Below are 16,612 nucleotides of genomic sequence, written 5' to 3' on the forward strand. Positions count from 1 at the left end.
CTCATCAGAGCTTTGATCACCTAATTTAGTCTTGCTTCTGTAATAGGTCTTCCATCTTCCTTGATCTGCAGCTACAGGGATAAGAATAGTCACATTCCTCTCCTTTTTTACAAGCCAACAATGGTTTCTTATTGCCCTCTGAACTGAGTGGAAACTAATTACTATGGTTTACTCTGACCCCTGGTTAGCTCTATAGCATTATTTTTTTTGGATTTGATCCTAACTGACCCACACTCAACATTACTGCACATTTACTAAATACAGTTATTATCTGTCAATTAAAAATAAAATAAAACATAAAAAATCTTGGAACGTTTCTCTCTCACTTCCAAGTATTTTCACATTTTTTCATCTAAACCATATGTCATTATACTCCCCCATCCCATTCAAACCCAGGTGCACACTAACCTACCCCACCCCCCACACACTATTCACTTTACCTGGCTACCTTCTAGTTATCTGTCATGTCTCAACTTACTTTCAAGTAATAACTAAGTGCTTTTTCATGAGCAACATGTAATATCACATGGATAGCAATTTCTTCCATAGTTGTCTGTCTTCCCTAAAAAAAACATAAGCTCAATGAAGGCAGCAGCCATATTTTTCTGCTGATCCTTTAATTGTTTAAAATATTTAAGATGTTGTTTAAAATATTTAATACGTTGTTTGGTGCAGGGTAGGTGTTCAAAAAATATCTAGAGAAGGAAGGCAAGGATGAAGAAAAGATGAAAGGAGGAAAAGAAGTTATTTAGAGTTTTATGCTATGTAAAAGGCTAGATGGGGAGAAAAATCTTTGGCCTATAAATCACACTAAAGGAACATGAATGGGTGCTAATGACAGTGCCTATGCTTAGGGCTGAAATTTCTTAGTTTTCTGTAGATGTACTGTGGCCTATATCATTCCAACGTTCTCGAGTGGGGCCAGCGGCACCCTCCTTTTCTTTGGATGATGGTTTTTATTTCTTTTCCTGGTTAAGGCATAAGCAGTACTGATTTAGTCTAATTTCTTTAAGCTGGTATTTCCTGGTACGAGAAAGAATGTGGCTGCTATTGTTTGGATGGTTTAAATTTAATAATTTTCATATTTTCATTATGTTAATGGAGACTTATGAGAAAGAATTTGTGTCATAGTATATAATATTTTAACTTATTAAACTCATAGTCATTTTGAATAGTATAGCCAAAAACTTAGAGAGGGAAGCCATGAGGTATGACAGTGAGCTAGGTTCACTTGTGAGTTCCATTTATGAAAGGAACCATGGTCAAGTGACATGACCTTGCTGAATCTATTTTCTTTTCTTTTCTTTTTTCACTGTCTTTTAGGTAATGTGCAATGTTGTAACAAATTTTGAGGGTGGCCCATCTCACACATGCACATGAATACCCAAACTAAAAAAGAATCTGAGCCTGTTTTTTGTATCTCCAAATGGAGAAAACTAAACTTAATGCAAAGTATATAAAATAATTAAAAATAATAAAGGCATAACACTTAGATCATAATAGGTAACCAAAAAATGAAGATATGATGTTCATTATGAGTTCTTTTTTAATGTTAGTTATTCTGTATACAGTCAGAAAACATTAAACTATTTAATCAAATTACCTAACTCAGTCAATATTCTGTGAAATGATGGCAGAAATATCTGTGAAGTAGGATCCTTTTCTATATTTTTTTTATTTTCATAATTTCTAATTTTATGTATTTCTTGGAAACCAGTTCAAATCCAAGATTCTCATAGATTCTTTTTAAGTCATCCTTTTCAAGAAATTTTAATCTTCTTTATTTATTTTGTTTTATTTATTTGTTTCAAGAGACAGGGCCTAGCTCTCTCACCCAGTCTGGAGAGCAATGGCACGATCATATTTCATTGCAGACCTAAACTACTGGGCTCAAGAAATCCTCCTGCCTCAGTCTCTCAGGTGGCTGGATCTACAGGAATGTGCCACCATGCTCAGTCAATTCTCTTTTCTTTTTTTGTAGAAATGGGATCTCACTATGTTGTCCAAACTGGTCTTGAACTCCTAGCCTCAACAGATCCTCCTAGCTCAGCCTCCCAAACTGTTGGGATTACAGGTGTGAGTCACCACTCCTGGCCAAATTCTTTTTTATCTTATTCTCTCTTTTCTTGTATAGCTGTTAACATTTTAAAATTGAGGATAATCTTGTTTTTTTCCAGCTAACAAATTCTAGACTGCATGCCTGTTATTGGCATCTTAGAGTTGGAAATATTATTTAAATGTCAGTTAGCCCTGATATTTAGAAAAACGTCAATTTTTAATTCTAATTTAATAAATTAGGCAACCGAAGTCCCTACACAGTTAATTAAATTTTAAAGGTGGTGAGAAAAATAAAGAAATGCATATTCCCTGAGTACCTACTATGTGTTGGGATTTACACCAAGTCCATGTACCTAACAATGTGTGCTGAGATTTATTTGAGCTCATTACATGGTAGGTTATCTGCCTTTAGGATTTGCCTTGGGAAACCATATAAACACATAACCCCACTGTGTAAGTATTAGTATACGAATATCTCAAATGGGGGACCTGAGGCTCAGACATTTTTTCACTTGTTCAATGTCTCAGAGGTCAGAACCTGAGCTGTTAGGCTCTAGAGCCTACTTATTTCTGCTTTTTTAAAAATTTTGTTTTAAAGATGTGGGATGCAATTCAGGGTTAGGTATACAAATGTTCATTATGCAGGTCCCATTGTTGATGAGGTGTGTTCCTCCCTCCCCTGGTATTTTCCCTCAACTGCCATTCCGATTCTGTTTTGTATAGTATTATGATAGTTGTTCAAGATCTGTTTATGAGGGAGAACATATGGTACTCTGTTCTTTGTATCTGTGATAGATCACTGAGCATGATAGACTGTAAATCCATCCAAGTTGCTGCGAAGTTCATATGTTTGTCTTTCTTTATGGCTGCATAATATTTTACTGTGTATATGTACCACATTTAAAAAAATCCAGTCCAGCTTCTATGAGCAACATGGTTGGTTCCATGTTTTTGCTATTATGAATAGAGCTGCAACAAACATACATGGGCAGATATATTTTTTATAGAATGACTTGGGTTCCTCCAGATATATTCACAAAAGGGGAATTGCTGGGTCATATGGAAGATCAATTTCTAGTTCTTTCAGAAATTGCCACACTGTCTTCCAAAGACGTTGCGCTAGTTTCCATTCCCACCAGCAGTGTAGAAGCTTTCCTTTTTCTCCACATCCTCACCAGCATCTATTGTTGTTTGTTTTATTAATGATATGGTCATTCTTACAGTGGTTAGGTGTTATCTCAATGTGGTTTTGATTTGTATTTCTCTTGATGATGAGTGAGGCTGAGCACTTTTTCATGTGTCTGTTGGCTGCCCATATATCTTCTTTTGAGAAATGTCTATTTATGTATTTTGCCCACTTTTTAATGGGACTGTTCTTTTTTTTTTTTTTTTCCGTTTGGCACATTTGAGTTCCTTATAGGTGCTAGATGTTAGGCTTTTGTCAGATATACAGTTGGCAAATATTTTTTTCCCAATCTGTGGACTGTCTCCCTGCTCTCTTGATGGTTTCTTCTGTTTTGCAGAAGCTCATCAGTTTGATGAGGTCCCACTTGTCTATCATTTCTTATGGTATGGCACTTAGGGTTTTGACCATTAATTGGTTACCAGTTCCGATTTCCATAAGGGTGTCTCCTGCATTTTCTAAGATTCTTATGGTTGTAGATTTTACTTTTAGGTCTTTGATACATTAAGAGTTAATTTTTGTGGGTGGTGATAGTTAGGGGTCCTGTTTCAATCTTGCATGTGATCAGCCACTTTTCTCAGCACCATTTACTGAATAGGTTCTCCCCTTCCCAGTGGTTGTTGTTGGAGGTTTTGTCAAAGACGAGTTGGTTGAGAAATTGAGGCTTTGCTTCTGGAATCTTTATCCTGTTCCATTGGTCTATATGCCTGTTCTTTTACCAATACCAGGCTATCTTGATTACTGTAGCTTTATAGTAATATAGTAATACATAATAATAATATATAATATAGTAATATAGTAATATTTCTTTATAGTAATATAGAAATCTGGATGTGTCATACCTCCCGCTTTTTTTCTTTTGCTAAGGATTGATTGGCAATCGTGGTTGTTTATGTTTCTATATGAATTTTGTATTGTCATTTCCAGATCTGAGAAGAATGATGTTGGTAATTTAATGGGAATTGCACTGAATCTGTAGATTGTCTTTGGTAGGATGGACACCCTAACAATGCTGATCTTCCTATCCATGAGCATGGAATATTTTTCAATTTGTTTGTGTCTTCTTGGATTTCTTTGAGCAGTTTTTTGTAGTTCTCATTGTAAAGGTCTTTCACTTCTCTGGTTAGGAAGATGCAGAGGTATTTCTTTTTTTCTTTTCTTTTCTTTTCTTTTTTTTTTTTTTGCAGTTATTCTGAATGAGATTGTGAGAGTCTACTTTTTGAACTAAAAGTCTATACTGTTTCATGAAAGGTTTCCTATTAGAGTGGAATATACTATTTATATAGCTATTATAATTACTATTCAGACTCAGAAAAGTCAATAACTTTGTGCAACGTTGTGCATTTACAATCTGAAGAGCCAAATTATTAGTAGGACCTAGATCTTGAAATCCTATGCTATTCTAAAACACTATGCTTTATTCTTTGCACTGAATGCAATGATATTGGCCTCTTCCAACCGCATTGCTTGCAGGATAAGATGTCATTGCAGCTCACCTAAATGATGGTGAATAAAATATGCTGTAATTAATTGAATGCTCAGCGCTTTGTTTTTTGATTCTGTCAGTCAACAGAATTGGAACCCTGACTACTCACTGACCACCATTCTAGGCACCAGGGAAATGCTAAACCAAACAGACAAACATCTATCTCTTTAGTACTTCCTGGTTTGGGTCCTTTATCAATTCATTGAATGATAGCATTGGTAATCTAATGTTTATTTTTATTTTTTAAAGATGTGCGGTATAATTCAGGATTAGGTACATAAGTGCTCATCACAAAGGTAAAACGTTTAATCAAAACAAAGTTAGTATAAGATACGTGACACAGGACTGGCGTGTAATCAATGCTCAGTAAGTGGTAGCTAGTGAAATAATATGAATGCCATAGACAATTATCATTATAGCTGCTCTTAGAAAGACAAGTCATAACTATCATGGAAAGTCAGGAAAGGCTTCAGTGGAGAGGAGAAAGGGTGTTTCCAAGAAGTAGGCAATAGGAAACTAGAATATTGGCAATATACTTATGGGAAAGCTTTTCTCCAATCTACTCAAAACAAACAGTAAACAATGGCTTTGAAAGCAACTGCAACATTGGAGTGGGATGAGAGTATCTTGACTACCGACTTAGGAGCTCATAATTTATATTACAGTGATGGCAAATTACAGTTAATTTGGAAGTGACTATTTGGGGCAAGCTGACACAGGACTGAAGAAATTAAACATTTTTAGCATGGCAAAGTGGTAATCCCAGCTACTTGGAAGGGTCATGCGGGAGATTTGCTTGAATTCAGAAGTTTCAGGTCAGCCTGGACAATAGCATAGGGAGACATTATCTCAAAAACATTTTTTTCTACAAAAATGCATATATCTTCAATCCAAATGTGTGGGCATTTCTTTTAGGTTCTAATGTCACTTTTGCAATGTTGCTTGTGGCCGCCCTAGTTTCATTGTCAGATGACTTAGTTCTGGTTGAGCTCCTTCATTTAAGGCGTTAAACAACTGAAAAGCAAAATTGTCACTTTTAGATAGAGTTCACACATAATCACATTTTGCAATGGTCCTCCTCTGATGGAGAAGTTGTATGCATTATAATATTGAATTTTAAATAATATATTACACAAAATAGCTTCCAATTTGATTTTAGGGGATATATTTTCATGAATTATTGAATATCTGATTATTGTAGAAAGCTTTAACCATTATACACTGAAACTGTCATTCTCTCAGCTCTGTGATATATGAGCTTGGTTATCAATATTAAAGTTACAGTTAGCACGCTGGGAGGTAGCTGAAAACTGAGACAAGAATTAATCAGCAGTGACGCAGGCAGAACTCTTTCCATGCCCAGAGATGCTCTTAGGAGGGTTTCCCAACCAGTCTTTTGTAGGTGCATTTCACGTTCCAGCTCATCATACAGAAACCCACATAGCAGGAAGTGGTAATTATTATTCAATGGGTAGCTGACTCAGTATTAAACACACACACACACACACACACACACACACACACACACACACACACACACACTTATATCTTTTTTTAAGCCAGGTCTCACTCTGTCACCCAGGCTGGAGTGCAAGTGGTGTGATCATGGGAGTCATTGTAATCATTGTACTCCAGTTTCCACCTCTTGGGTTCAGGCCATCCTTCCACCTCAGCCTCCCAAGTAGCTTGAACTAGAAAGACACACCACCACTTCCAACTAATCTTTTTAAAAACTTTTTACAAGAGGGGAGTCTCATTATGTTGCCCAGGCTGGTCTCAAACTCCTGAGCTCAAGTGATCCTATCACTTTGGCCTTCCAAAGTGCTGGGATTACAGGCCTGAGCCACCATACTCAGCCTAAAATTGAATGTATTTTAGGTTATCTTCAGTTTTATATCAGATAAAATGTCCCTGTGACTCATCTAAATGATGGTGAATAAAATATACTCTAATTTTTCTCATTTGTTTTTGTAACTATAATGTAAGTTCCCTAAAGGGCAGAGAACTGCCTTTTTTGTTTACTGTTGTATCTCAGGAATTATCCTGTTTAGCACAGAATAGGTGCTCACTAATTGTTTTGTTTTATTGTGCTCAATAAATGCTTTACATTTTATTAGCTCTTAATTAATAAATGAATTAATAAATGAAAGTTTAGTCATTGACGATCACTACACACCTTTATATAGAGTGGAACATTATTCCTTTGTATTATTAAAAAATATATTTTATTGTACATTTATGCAAGTAAACAATGCACTAAGATAATGTGTTCCCCTATTTTAGCATTACTAAATATTAGTATCCTTGAAATACAACCTTGAGCATGGTAGGCACACTTCCTGCCCTCAGAGAAATTTTCACTTCTTTAGCAAATTGACATATAAAATAGTTATTTATAGACATGGTGAAGTTTTCAAGCTAAGAAATTAGAAGATACATTAGAAAAAACTAATGAAAAACGTGTATCCTGTATAGGAAAATTCTGCTGAGGGGAATGAGATAAACCATAATGCTAGGGAAGGTGAGTAAGATCCAACCAGACAAAGAAGAAAAGGCAGGAAGATGAGTGTCCCAGGTGGAAGGAAGAGCATTTCTTTAAACATACTGCTGTGCGATGTGAGCTACAGTAAATGATAATGTATTGTGCAACACTTAAAAATTTGTTGAGGTAGATCTCATACAGTTTTCTTATGATAAAATAAAATTTAAAAACAAAAAAATAATAAAATTGAGTAAGTTTGAAGAGCCCAAAACATTTTATTAAATGAGAAGCAAAGGAATTTCTCTCTTCCCCGCCCTGTATTGATGAAACTATACTTTATAATGAAATTGCCCCTGTGACTCAACTGAAAAAGGGGATGATGAAGGAAAAAGAAAGGACGATTTGACACTTGTAATTTCATAAGACACCTACGACATTTGACTCTCTCTCTCTCTCTGTCTCAGTGCTTCTCTCTTTTTCACTCATGTGCACAGACTCAGATACTCATGTACATGTTTCATACTATTTCAGGGGTCAGGAATATTGTCAATATGAATCTCATGCTGATTTCACTCTTTATGCCTGCAGCTCTAAGTTCCAAAACAGTATCTTTCATAGATATCTATCACAGTGGTTAATTTGACAAAAGTCAGTATATTTTGAGGCATATTTGAGTGCATCTCATTTATAATAAATTTCCATTTCCTTACCAATGTGTTTCTCATTTTTAAAATAATTGAAAATATAGTTTTTCTTAAATACACACACGCACGCACGCACGCACACATACACACACTCGCATTCTTGATCTGTGCTCAAAACTCTGGAAATCCCCCTAATACATGACCTGTTTTTATTTATCTGACTTGTTTTCCTTCATGCCCTGATATTAGTGAATCCCAGGTACAAATCTAGTTTTTGAGGACACAAATTTCTGTCCTCTTGTGTCATGTTGTATGTTAGCTTTTCATTTTTAAGGGTGTTAGATGTATGCATATTTTCAACAAGGGCAGTCTCCAAGCATCACTTCTCCCATGATTCAAGCACATTTTCCATCACTTTCAACTTTTTCATATGTCTAAATAATATTTCTTGATTAGATACTATTTATGTTTCTGTTGTCTTTCATCTATAAAAGTTGGGAATTAGTTACTCTTGCTTCCCGTACACATCACATGCACATACCTGCTGTCATAGAAAATTAATATTATAAATTCTGATGCGATCTGTATTCAATCATGATGTTAATATAAGTATGTAAATGTTTCTGCACAGATGAACCACAGGGTGCACTGAGGTAGTCTTCCATTTCTCATAAATGTTTTGCTTAAACTACTTAATGATTGTATCCCACTCTGTTATTTAGGTTTCTGTATAACTATAATTATCCCTTTTACTTCCAGGCTGAGCTGTGAATCTGGTTATATACAAGTCTTATTTTTTTCTTAGAGCATTCTTCTCGGAGCCCTCTGTATGTTTGCCCCAGTTTAGACTTGTTACTGAAGCTCACACCGGCCCTTCCTGGATTATCCTTCAGTTTAATTCAGAAATTCCTCTCCTGACTCTCCTCTATCACATTTCCAGTTCCATAGATTCCATGTTTTTCTCTGTTTAGATTGTTTTTGGTGGACCATATTTTCCAGTACCTTTCATAAAAAGGGTGCTTTAAGTTTTTTGAAGCATATCCTACAAGAAGATATTATTTAGCCTTAAAAAAGAAGGAAATCCTGCCATTTGCAGCATGGATAAATAAACCTGGTGGACATTATGCCAACTGAAGTAAACCAGACACAGAAAGAAAAATACTGCAAGACCTCTATGTGGAATCTTTAAAAATGTCAAATTCATAGTAATAGAGAGTAGAATGATGGTTACCAAAGGCTAGGCGATGAGTAAAAAGTAAAGGTAATGGTCAAATGGTACAAAACGTCATTTATAAGATGAATAAATACTGGAAACCTAATGTACAGCATAGTGACTACGGTTAATGAAAATGTATCATATACCCGAAATTTGCTAATATGACAGATCATAATCATTCTCACCAATCACACAAATGCATGGTAACTATGTGAGAATATAGATACAGTAATTAGCTTGGTTGTGAAAATCATTTCAAAAAGTATGTATACAGATACCAACACATCATTTTGTACACCCTAAATGAATACAATTTTTATTTGCCAATTATACCTTCAGGAAGCTAGAGAAAAAACCCCAGAGCTCCTTATATAAAGCAAATAGACACAAAACATCATATCATTATATTTGAAATTCTGAAGTGTTGTGCTGGACACTTGGCTTGCTCTTTCAGTGTGGATAAGTATATCTTTTACTTTGGGAAAATGTTCTTGAATTATTTTGTACCTCTCATTTTCTCTCTTTTCTCTTTCTCACCCCTTATAGTTAAATTTTGGTTCTATTACATGGAGCCTCTAATTTTCTTCTGTTTTGTCCCTTATTGCTTTTGTTTCATTATTCTACGTTTAAATGTACTCAAAATGATTTTCAAGTTCTGCTATTTTTTCTTTTTTATATTTCTACTATTTTTTTAACTTTCCAAGTACTCTTTATTGTTTTTCTGATTATTTTTCCTTTTTTGTAGCTTTGGTGTTTTATTTTATATATCCAATAATATTGAGTGCAGTTGTTACTTCATTTTGCTTCAGAAACTGTTTTGACCAGTTTCTTTTGTTTCCTTAATTGTGTTTGTCTGCTTTAGGATAAAGATTATTCTTCTGTTTCTGGTGGTTTATAGACAATATTCATATTTAAATGAAGCATTAGATAACCTATGTTCCTGATGAGACTTGTCTATTCATGTGCTTACTTCGAGGCAATGATCCAGATTGGAAGATTAGCACTCTGTTTTGCATTGCTGTAAAGCTATACTTGAGGTTGGGTAATATATAAAGAAAAAAATTTATTTGGTTTATATTTGTACATGGAGCTGGCATTGGCTTGGCTTCTGTGAGTCCTCAGGAAGCTTTTACTCATGGCGGAAAGCAAGGGGAGGCAGCATGTTACAAGGTGAGAGCAGAAGCAAGATGGAGAAGACAGTGCCCAGACTCTTTTAAATAATCAGTTTTCACATGAACTAAAAGAGCAAGAACTCTCATTACTGCAAAAAACAGCACCAAATCATTCATGCACGAGGAATCTGCCTCCATGATCCAACCATCTCCCACTAAGCACCACACTCAACATTGAGGACCACATTTCAACATGAGATTTGGAGGGGACAACAATCCAAATTGCACCAATATCTAAATTGGATCAGTTTCTCTTTTTAATAATCCTCTGGTTTCCATTTTGAGGAGTATGCCTGACAGCTAACCTGGGTTTGGAGAAAAGGGTTGTGAGATTTCGGTTTTCAATATATAGATTTCCATTTAATGTAGTTATTTTCCAGTTCATCGTTCTGCAGTGCCAGGTGATACTGAGTCCCATGTGTTTTTCCTTCAATTTAACTAGTAAACTCAAACTCACTTCACATCTACAGAGGTATGGGTTAGTGGGAGTTTCCTGTCTCTATGTGGTAAAACAGAAAGTTTGAGAACTGTTTATTCATATTTTCATTCGATGAATCTCATTTAATCTCTAACTGTACTGCTGCATCGTGAGAATTAGATATCTAATTCCTGAGACTTTTTCCAGTTCTATAACATCAGTCTACTTCATTCCTATTGCCTCCAGGATTTGTAAACTCATATCTTATCTTCCCCTGCTTTGTAAAAAAGCCTATTACTGCTCATCCAGTATTATGGCTATCAAAAATTTTTTCTGCTTGAAGATTTATAACTTTTTAAAAATTCCAGCCGGGCTCGGTGGCTCAGCCTGTAATCCCACGCCTTTGGGAGGCTGAGGTGAGTGGATTGCCTGAGCCCGCGGATTCGAGACCCACCTAGGCAGCACGACCTCATCTCTACAATAAATCAAAAATTAGCCGGGCATGGTAGCGCATGCCTGTAATTCCAGCTACTTGGAAGGCTGAGGCGGAAGGATCGCTGGAGCCCAGCAAGTCGAGGCTGCGGTGGCCGGGAGTGGCCACTGTACTCCAGTCTGGGCGATCGAGCGAGACTCCAACTCAAAAAAAAAAAAAAAAATTCCTTTACTATGAGATTTAAAGAGAAAATAGAGAAAAAATGCACTTATTTAATCTTCATTTTCTAAAATCAGGTGCCCTCATACCATTTTTCTGCAGTGTTTTTGAGTTTCCAATATGAAAAATGAAAATCAACGTATGTGATTTCATAAAAGACTTAAGTACCTCTAAAAAAGAGTTTCACAAAAGTCAATATAATACAACACAAGCATAATGTGAAACTTTGGCTAAAGACACAAAAACATCAGAACTAGAGTTAAAATTATGCACTTTACCCAGCATTCATATCTTGCAAAATTTTATTGGTTCTTTGCTTGCTAGAGTTAATATTAATTAATCTGTCTATGAATTTTTTAAGTAACAAAATTGTCTCAAAGTGTGAAATATTAAATTTAGATTAGTAACTGATACTTGCATACTTGCCTGAAGAAAATAATCTTTAAAGTGCTTATTTACTTAAATATAAAATTTTGGCACACTAGGCCCTTGACATACATATATAGTGACAGGTTTTTTTTATACCTTTTTCTATTATATTTAATTTAAAAAACTTTCATCTAAAAAATAGCATGGAATGGCTTTTATTTTATATATTTGAAGTAAAACACAAACTTTGTTTTTGTATTTATTTTACTTATTTAAAAACATTTTTAAAATAAAATTGTGAACTTTTAAGAAACACTCTTTAAATCATGCTTTATTTTCTATTAAGAATATCTCATCTAGTTTTCTCTTTATTTCATTATTTGCCTATTGGTTTGAAGTTCATTTTTCAAAATTGCTTTTAATTATTGGTCTTTTATGTTTAACTTTTATATTATTAACTTCAAGTTTTTAAGAATTATGCTTGGAATCTGAAGTATGTAAATTTTATTTACTGCAATTTAGATGGTATTTTCCATTTTCTTTATAGTTACAGAGAGATAACATGTCTTCCCTATGAAGGGATATATGTGTGTGTGTGTGTGTGTGTGTGTGTGTGTGTGTGTGTGTGTGTGTGTACATATTTTAAGAACAAATAAACTATCTTTGTAGTTTTCAACTATTTTTTCCCTTACCAGCATGCCTGATGAAATTGACATACTTTCCTCAGTAACAGAGACTGTGACAATAGCTACATCAACTTTTTAGACATGGTACACAGAACAAAATTTTAAAAAGAGCAATGAGAATGGCTGGGTTGAGGCAAAAGTCATTTTAAGATGAAAAAACAGCCTCTTCTGAAGATTATAATAAAGTATCTCTTCCAAGTATTTTTATTTTCTACTGTAGCAATCATACAGTGATAAAGATGAGTTTATTTTGACCACTGTATTTCTGTTATTCTCCTTAATTTTGAGCAATTATTGATTTATTTATTATATTTTATTTTTTTCTTCTAAAATTATTACTACTACATGATCATCTCCAGGTTTTCATGTTATTATAGTTCAATAACTATCTTTAAGACACAAATGATCAAATCTGAGCATATTTTTTCAATACCTTTGTTTTCATTTTGTAAGAGTTAATTGGACTAAATGTTTATTTCTATCATTTCTGTAACTTTTTGGATTAGAAATATTCCTGGTAAGAAATTATTTAGTGAATTGTCTATTCTAACCAATAGCAACTACTATATCTTTGAAAAGTGAACTTCATAATCTTTGTAGAATATTGCAATATATCAACTATCATCTTTTCATTCGTTAAAAATTTGTTTTTGCTGATTTTCTTATATGTCTTTGGATGTATAGTTTTAAAAAATATTTTATACTGATTTAGAAAGTAAAAATTTTGGAATGATGCATCATTACCTTTAAAGTGTTAATAGCACTGTTAACACCATATAAACATGAGGGTAACATATATACATTTATGACTTTAAAAATAATTTATGCTTTTTTCTTTTTCTTTTTTGATGTTTCTGTAGCTAATTAATGCAATTTTATGGCATATAATCTTATATTATAAAAATAATTTCTATTTTAGTTGGAATTAAAAGCATTCTTATTTATTGTGCTTTCATTAATAGTTGTTTTATTAATATTTACATTTTACTCCATTCTAGTAATTATTTTCCTATCTTTCAAAATGCATAGAATTTTAGTATAGGAATACACTAATGAGTCAATTTAAGAGAACACACTAATATAGGAAACCATGGGAATATGGAGAACAGGAAAATGCACAGCCTTGTACCAATGCATGCCCAAAGGCAGTTAATAAAAAAAGTCAAGCAGAGCTTAAAAACAAAAAATCTCTTTAAAAATAGGAATAAGGAGAATAGACCGCTCCAAGTGCCAACCACCTCCAGAAGAGGCCCTCATACAAGATCAGGAGTGTGCCCTTGGAAAAGGAAGCAGTGAATATACAGGAGAACCTGTTTGCTCTGATGAGCCTCTGCATTCCTAGCCAAAGCAAAGACTGTCCAGGCCCTTCCCCCACAGGCCCTCCTGCACTGGCAGGGTGCAAACAGGTGACCTGAATGGAAGAATGGTAGACTAGTGGGAGAGACGCATCAGCTGGAGCCACATGGAAACTACAGCTCCCAGTGAGCCCCAGAACTGAAGTCTATGAGCCCCAGAACTGAAGTCTACCAACCCCAACACAGAGCAGGGCCCATTCTGTGATGATAGTCTGCAACATATGAATGCTCCACCTCCCTCTCTCTCTAGACCCCAGCAGGGGCCATGACTCCTTGATGACATTTCTCCAGTGGCAGTGGCATCCCTCTGCCCTCAGTTCAGGACTGTGGGCATGACTTGCCCTTGATTGTTGCTATCATTGCTATTGTACCTCCCAAAGAGAAGGAAGGGTGCTAGGGGGTAGTGCACTTCTGTGTACTGCAGCTCTGATGGACCTACTCACCTGCAGATGACAGAGAAACACTGAGTATCTCCCAGTGAGGCAGTGGCCTCCCATCTACCCCTGTTTGAGAGGAGTGAAATCACCAAAATGGGAAGAGGCCAACTCATGCCCTCAGAACACCTGTGCCAGAGAAGAGTCATAGATCCCCTCCTGTTCACCTACCAATTATCCTGATAAGTTGCATGGGTTGGGGAGGGAGATGCCAAAACTCTCAACCAACCAGGTCGCCTGGTGCACATGCTGGAGAGAAAAGCCCCCACCTGGAAGAAAGGACTTGCCCCATCCTGGCCAGACTGCAACAGTGAACCAGCACTAGATAATTTCCTCCTAGTTCGCCACCCTCCTTGCTACCTCTGCACCTACCACAGAAAGGTCAGAAGAGAGAGATCAAATAAGAAACACAAACTAAGTCGGGATGTCGAGGTGCTCCCTGGAGGACTGGGACGCTCAGACCAGACAGCTGCAAGATGCTGTCACAAACGTGGAGAAGCATTTTGGAGAACTGCCAAATCTTCGCCGCCTACGTGCGGGAAACCGCCCGGTTGCGCGACAAAGCCAACCTCCTGGTGAACGAACTCAACTTGTATGCCTCCACCGAGACCCTGCAGCTCAAGCAGGGCCTCAAAAACTGGCTGATGAGTTTGCCAAACTTCAGGATTATCGGCAGGCAGAGATTGAAAGACTTGAAACCAAAGTTGTTGAACCTTTGTAAGCTTATGGGACAACTGTAAAAATTAAACAGGTTCACTTCAAAGAAACATTAAGAGCAAGGAATCAAGAAGCTAAGCAGTTAATTCAATTAGAAAGAACACGCCGGCGAAACCCATCTGATCGACATGTTATTTCACAGGCAGAAAGTGAATTACATAGAGCTACAATTGCTGCAACCTGAATAAGTCATCATCTGGAGGAAACTATTGACAATTTTGAAAAGCAGAAAATAAAGGATATAAAGACAATAGAAGTGACATTTCACGGGAAAGCTTTAGAGCTCTACACTGCTTCCTACCAAAATATACAAAAGATTGATGAGGATGAAGATCTAGAGGTCTTTCGAAATTCTCTGTATGCACCAGGTTATCCATCTCATTTAGATATTGTAAGAGCAAATTCAAAGTCACCTCTTCAGAGATTGCTGTCAGCTAAGTGTGTATCTGGAACAGGACAGGTATCCACCGGTCAAATAAGAATGGATCAACTAGCAGAAGATGATTTTACAGAAGAAAATTCATTTTCTTAAGTAAACTTCTCATTTCCACTTTCACCTTACATGACTTGAAATCTCGGATTCCTAAATTATAAAGCATTATACCCACTTTACACATGAAACATCAAAACAAAATCCTACTAGAATTGGAAAATTTAAAGGAAATTTATGCTAAAAAAAAAGAAACATAAACTGTCACCTCATTAATAACAACTTTATCAAATAAAAATAACAAAAAATAATAAAAAGGGAAGAGACTTCCCTTGCAGATGAAGAAGAAACAATGAAAAAAACACCAGCAGTTCCCAAAGCCTTAATGATTCAGCACCCACAAAAGAGCTTCTCAGATCCAAAGCAATGAAGACCATCCAGAATGACCTTTTTCTGATGACAGACATACAATTCAGACTATGATGACAGAGAGACTCAATGAAATCCAGGAAAACGTGGGCATACAAATTAACTAGACCATGAAAACAGTATAGGAAGTAAAAGCTTATCTGGCCATTCTAAGAAAGAATCAAACTCAACTTCTAGAGATGAAGAATTTCTTCCAGGAATTTCAAAACACAGTTGCAAGCCTTTATAGCAGAATCAACCAGGCAGAAGAAAGAATCTTAGAACTTGAAAATCAAATTACTGAATTAACTCATGATGACAAAAGTAAGGAAAAATAATTAGGAAGAAACGAACAAAGCCTATAAGTAGTCTGGGATTATGTAAAGAGACCAAATCTATGACTGATTGTATCTCTGAGAGAGAAAGGGAAACTGAAAACACCCTGGAACAAGCCTCCCAAGATGTTATCCAAGAAAACTGCCACTTTACTAGAGAGGTGACTGTGCAGGCACAAAATATTCAGAGAACTCCTGTAGGGTAAGTAGCAAAAGAGAAGAACATCCCTGAGACAGATAATTATCAGATTTGCCAAGGGGAGCATGAAAGAAAAAATCCCAAAAGCAACTAGAGAGAAGGGTTACACCACCTACCATTGGAGACCCATCAGAATTGTAGAAGATCTATCAGCAGAAATGTTACAAACCAGAAAAACAGGGAACTCATTTTTAACATTCTAAAAGAAAAACAGCTGGACTTAGTGGTTTAGCCTGTAATCCCAGCACTTTGGGAGGCCAGGTCGGGTGGATTACCTGAGCCCATGGGTTCAATACCAGCCCAGGCAATTTGGTGAGACCACGTCTCTACAATAAATAAATGAATAATTAGCTGGGCATGGTAGAGTG

The 16,612-nt window shown here is 35.8% G+C and overlaps 1 pseudogene; it reads left to right on the forward strand.

Annotated features, from left to right (window-relative positions):
- Positions 1-14,579: 14,579 nt before the first annotated feature.
- On the forward strand, positions 14,580-15,404 carry LOC103276411 (annotated as a pseudogene).
- Positions 15,405-16,612: the final 1,208 nt, after the last annotated feature.

The sequence above is a fragment of the Carlito syrichta genome, unplaced genomic scaffold, assembly GCF_000164805.1.
Source record: "Carlito syrichta isolate Samal-C Ts95f unplaced genomic scaffold, Tarsius_syrichta-2.0.1 Scaffold316188, whole genome shotgun sequence".
Classification (NCBI taxonomy): Eukaryota; Metazoa; Chordata; class Mammalia; order Primates; family Tarsiidae; genus Carlito; species Carlito syrichta.